This window comes from Limulus polyphemus, unplaced genomic scaffold, assembly GCF_000517525.1.
Source record: "Limulus polyphemus unplaced genomic scaffold, Limulus_polyphemus-2.1.2 Scaffold8168, whole genome shotgun sequence".
Lineage (NCBI taxonomy): Eukaryota > Metazoa > Arthropoda > Merostomata > Xiphosura > Limulidae > Limulus > Limulus polyphemus.
The window spans coordinates 7,376-12,822 of record NW_013673778.1 but is presented as its reverse complement, the minus strand read 5'-3'; the positions used below and the strand labels follow the sequence as shown (position 1 = coordinate 12,822).

Genomic DNA, 5,447 nt, shown 5'->3' with positions numbered 1-5,447 from the left:
AAGTAAATGAGGATGATGGAGGAGCTCGATCTGTTACACGGGTCCTCTGTAAACCATGAGGAGGTTTTTGAACCCACAGCGATCAAGAGTACTTTATGTTAACTGTAATAACAGATCGTTTATCTTACTTACTCGATAAAACTGACTTAATGTTAATTCAGTAATATTTCTCACAATATCCAAATCATATAAATAAATACCTTATCTTTAGTGACAAATATATATATACACATAACGTTAAATTTTAGTTTAGTTTCTCCGAGAGAATGAATTGTTTCTAATTCTAAATAAATATTTCCTTTAGGGAATATTCCTGTTTTCGGTTGTTAGATACAAACCTCTGGTGTACGCAGAGACTTACGTTTATCCGTGGTGGGGGGAGCTCTTAGGCTGGGGGATAGCTCTGGCTTCGATGGTATGGATTCCGTCCTATGCTGTTTATTTCTTGTTAGTCACACCAGGTTCTCTGAAGGACGTGAGTAGTTTTTTTAGCCTTTTTAAAAATTAAAGTTTTAAAGATTATTGACAAGTTTCTTCAGATTTAAACATATAAAAACTGTACTAGTTATTGTTAATTAGATCTCGAACTTATACTTAAGTTTTTTGTTTCGTTTTTTTTTTATTTCAGCGACTGATTGCTGGCATAACTCCGAAACTTCAACCTTCTCAGAAATTAACAAAGATACTTGGTCAAGATTTCAAGCTTCCCGAAAGTAAACACACCAAACTGCCAGACTCGGGAGATTATAAGTCGACAACTCAAGAAATACTTTATATTTAATCGTTAAAAAGTCTACGTGATCATATTTCTAACACTAGCGCCTTCTTTGGACACAGAAGGATATAACCAGAACAACATGTCATCAGGTTCCTTGTTCGATTCATCAGAATATATTTTACCAAACATCTCTTGATCAAGAGGGCGTAAAAGTATAAATACATAGAAAATTATATTTTTCAACAGCCAATACCAAGTTACTTTAAGAAAACTGATAACAATTTTTGGTGAAAGCAAAAAAAAAAGTTCTAACAAACCGATGTTATTAAACCCTTAGAAACTGACCAAAATTATCGTTGTTGTTCGTATAATATGAGTGATAGTGAATTAAGAAAGTAACAGTTACAGATATGTATTATAGATGAGACCAGACTTTAATACTTTCATAGGATATAATGTTAAGATGAACTAGAGTACAGATGTCACTTACATATGGGCTGTATGTCAGATGTCGCTTATATATGGGCTGTATGTCAGATATCGCTTATATATGGGCTGTATGTCAGATATCGCTTATATATGGGCTGTATGTCAGATGTCGCTTATATATGGGCTGTATGTCAGATATCGCTTATATATGGGCTGTATGTCAGATATCGCTTATATATGGGCTGTATGTCAGATGTCGTGATATCTACAAATGTGCTAGGATAAAGGGTAAAATGAACTTGGTTGTTGTTCATGGTAAACTAGAAACTGAACATAAACACGGACAACCGGGTAGAACTTGTGTTAGGTTTTATACAGATATGGCCAAAGGTTTTGTATAACCCTATAATTTCAGGATTATTCAAGCAGATGAATTGTAAAATGATATCAAAGATGTCCACCGTGAACCATGGTAGGACTTAGCACGTGTAGTGATGAATTGTAAAATGATATCAAATAGGTCCACCGTAACCATGGTAGGACTTAGCACGTGTAGTGATGAATTGTAAAATGATATCAAAGAGGTCCACCGTGAACCATGGTAGGACTTAGCACGTGTAGTGATGAATTGTAAAATGATATCAAAGAGGTCCACCGTGAACCATGGTAGGACTTAGCACGTGTAGTGATGAATTGTAAAATGATATCAAAGATGTCCACCGTGAACCATGGTAGGACTTAGCACGTGTAGTGCATTACGTGGTTTTCCAAGATTTCTTAAACCCACTTTGGTATGCACGTAATGAGATGCTGGAGAGTAGAGTTACCCTCGAAATTCCTTAATGCAGCCTTTAATAATAACATTACTGAACAGGTTTCATTAGGCTTAAGTTATGAAGGAAAAATAGATAATTCAACTTTATTCTCCTGTAGACACAACTAATTAGGTCAGTGACACATGTTTTTAAATACACGTGGTAAATAAGTACATTGTGAGCGTAGAATAAATGAATTTATAATTTTGGAGGAAGTTACTTCAGATTTTAATCCGAACGTTCTTGTTGCTTGTTTTACCAGAGCTTAAGAACTGTTTTTTTTTCTGTTTAGACATTTAAATCTCTCTCTGATATGAATAAACTCATCACTTGTGTGAAATGAACCATTCTGTAAGGTTCTATAACCCCACTGGAATGAACCATTCTGTAAGGTTTTATAACCCCACGGTCTATGTGAAATGAACCATTCTGTAAGGTTCTATAACCCCACGGTCTATGTGAAATGAACCATTCTGTAAGGTTCTATAACCCCACGGTCTATGAAAAATATATAAATAAATCTTCCTTTTCCGTTTTAACGGTTTCGTTTCTAACAAAAGCTACATCAGTAAATCACCTAAAAGGTATCAATTGTGCGTTCTAATTCATAGGACGTTATTTACATGTTAGACCGTGGGGTTAAAGAACCTTATAGAACTGTTCATTCCACATAGATCGTAGGGTTATAGAACCTTATAAAACGGTTCATTCCAGTGGGGTTATAGAACCTTATAAAACGGTTCATTCCACATAGACAGTGGGGTTATAGAACCTTATAGAACGGTTCATTCCACATATATCGTGGGGTTATAGAACCTTATAGAACGGTTCATTGTTACCTAGACAGATTTATTCTACACGTTACCTAGTCAAATTTATTCTACACGTTACCTAGTAAGATTTATTCTACTCGTTACCTAGTCAGATTTATTCTACACGTTACCTAGTCAGATTTATTCTACACGTTACCTAGTCAGATTTATTCTACACATTACCTAGTCAGATTTATTCTACACATTACCTAGACAGATTTATTCTACACGTTACCTAGACAGATTTATTCTACACATTATCTAACCCAATTTTCAATACACATTCTGAGGATATCATACCGCGTGGAAGAAGATATGTCTATTTTTCGTGGATAATTTCTTAGCTTTGGTTTATTTCTTCGAACGATATATGAGGGACAGCATATCAGTTACTGTTTGTCCAAAAAGAGATAGGAATTTCTACTTTAATCTGGTTACGCTAGTTTCATGGTTTATAGCGAAATACTAATTAATGGTAGGTGTAAAAATATTCCGTCCAAAATGTAAGATTCGTGACTTACTAATGGGTAATTATAATATCATTCTCTGTACGAGCACGCTCCTAACCCGAATCCAACTTTTGCCCGATGGCGTCACCTAGTTTTTGGTTTTAATGACCGCTTCCTATGTAATAAAGTTTTGTGTCTACAGGCCAACAATAGCAAAATATTGGAATTATTCAATAATAAAATTTTCAGACCATGGTTCCCTCTATTGAACATTGCTGGAAACTTTTTTAATTTAGTTATGCGAGCTTCTTTGTTTGTTTGTTTGCAGTGGCTCAGCGTAAGTCTGAAAGCTTATAAAGCTAAAATCTTGGTTTCGATACCAGTGGTGGGCACAACAACAGATAGCCCATTGTGCAATTTGCTCCTAACAATAAACAAACGTTTTTTTTTTTTTTGCTTTGACACAAAGTTACACAATAGACTTTCTGCGCTCTGTTCACCACGGAGAGTCGAACCCTGGAGTTTAGCGTTGTAAGTCACTGGGGGAACAACTTTGTGAGTAAGTAAAACCTATATACGTTATGAAGTATTGAAACTTCAGTGCGATAGTGCCATGAACCTCTAGTAACTGAGCATTTCATATATTTGACGTATTTCATTGTAAGCCTATAAAAAACATTTTAATCATCATTTTTCTTCCAAGTTATTATATATTAGCTGGAGTACTCCTCCCCCACCCCGGGACTGAAGTTATATAAATTCATGATTAATGAAATCTTAGGACATGAAAAGTTGCTTCTCTTTTATGTAATTGTAAAAAAAAACGCCCATAAAAACTGCAAAACACAAAATGTGAAACCGCAAGTTTCCATGAATCTCTGCATGGACCCAACAAACCTTGATACCAATTTTGGTGAAGATTCATCTACAGTGGCGAAGTAGTGGTGAAAGACCCAAAAAACGCCTAAAAATCCCGCAAAACTGAAGATTTGTATGTATCCCTGCATGGACCCAATGAACCTCCATACCAATTTTGGTGAAGATACATCCACACCCTGCGAAGTAGTTACATGGACAGACAACAGACAGCACTATGAACTCGTTCCACTGTCCTATGTTTTGTCTTCCAGTAGGTGAGTTATGGATAGCAATGTGTCAATTAGTCCGTTTTTGTATTTAGGAGTTGTATTTAAGTACAGAACACTAAGTCACTCTGGGTTTTGGCGTTAATGAGTTATTGGAGGTTTCTTTGTTTTTGCGATATTTTCCTACCACGCTGTCACCTCTTTTTTCCCTCGCGGCAGTTTCGTAACCTGAAATCGATCGAGCCGTTTATAACGTGAGACCAGCCTATTTTACCATTTTTAAAGCAATCCTGGAATGAACTGTTCTATATGGTTCTATAACTCCACGGTCTACAAAAAATACCGTTCTATAACCCCACGGTCTATGTGTAATAAACCGTTCTATGAAGTTCTATAACCCCACGATATATGTGGAATGAACCATTCTGTAAGGTTCTATAACCCCACGGTCTATGTGGAATGAACCATTCTGTAAGGTTCTATAACCCCACGGTCTATGTGGAATGAACCATTCTGTAAGGTTCTATAACCCCACGGTCTATGTGGAATGAACCGTTTTATAAGGTTATATAACCCCACGGTCTATGTGGAATGAACCATTCTGTAAGGTTCTATAACCCCACGGTCTATGTGAAATGAACCATTCTGTAAGGTTCTATAACCCCACGATCTATGTGGAATGAACCGTTCTATAAGGTTCTATAACCCCACGGTCTATGTGTAATAAACCATTCTATAAGGTTCTATAACCCCACGGTCTATGTGAAATGAACCATTCTGTAAGGTTCTATAACCCCACGGTCTATGTGAAATGAACCATTCTGTAAGGTTCTATAACCCCACGATCTATGTGGAATGAACCGTTCTATAAGGTTCTATAACCCCACTGTCTATGTGGAATGAACCGTTTTATAAGGTTCTATAACCCTACGATCTATGTGGAATGAACCGTTTTATAAGGTTCTATAACCCCACGGTCTATGTGAAATGAACCATTCTATAAGGTTCTATAACCCCACGGTCTATGTGGAATGAACCGTTCTATGAGGTTCTATAACCCCACGATCTATGTGGGTGTAGAATAAATCTGACTAGGTAATGTGTAGAATAAATCTGACTAGGTAACGTGTAGAATAAAT

At 36.3% G+C, this 5,447-nt stretch overlaps 1 long non-coding RNA gene across 1 annotated transcript; it reads left to right on the top strand.

Annotated features, from left to right (window-relative positions):
- Nucleotides 1-320: 320 nt before the first annotated feature.
- LOC111083102 lies at nucleotides 321-1,162 on the top strand. Its single transcript, XR_002608798.1, has 2 exons — nucleotides 321-475; nucleotides 629-1,162. It is a non-coding gene; the product is annotated as an uncharacterized LOC111083102 (long non-coding RNA).
- The last annotated feature ends 4,285 nt before the right edge of the window (nucleotides 1,163-5,447 follow it).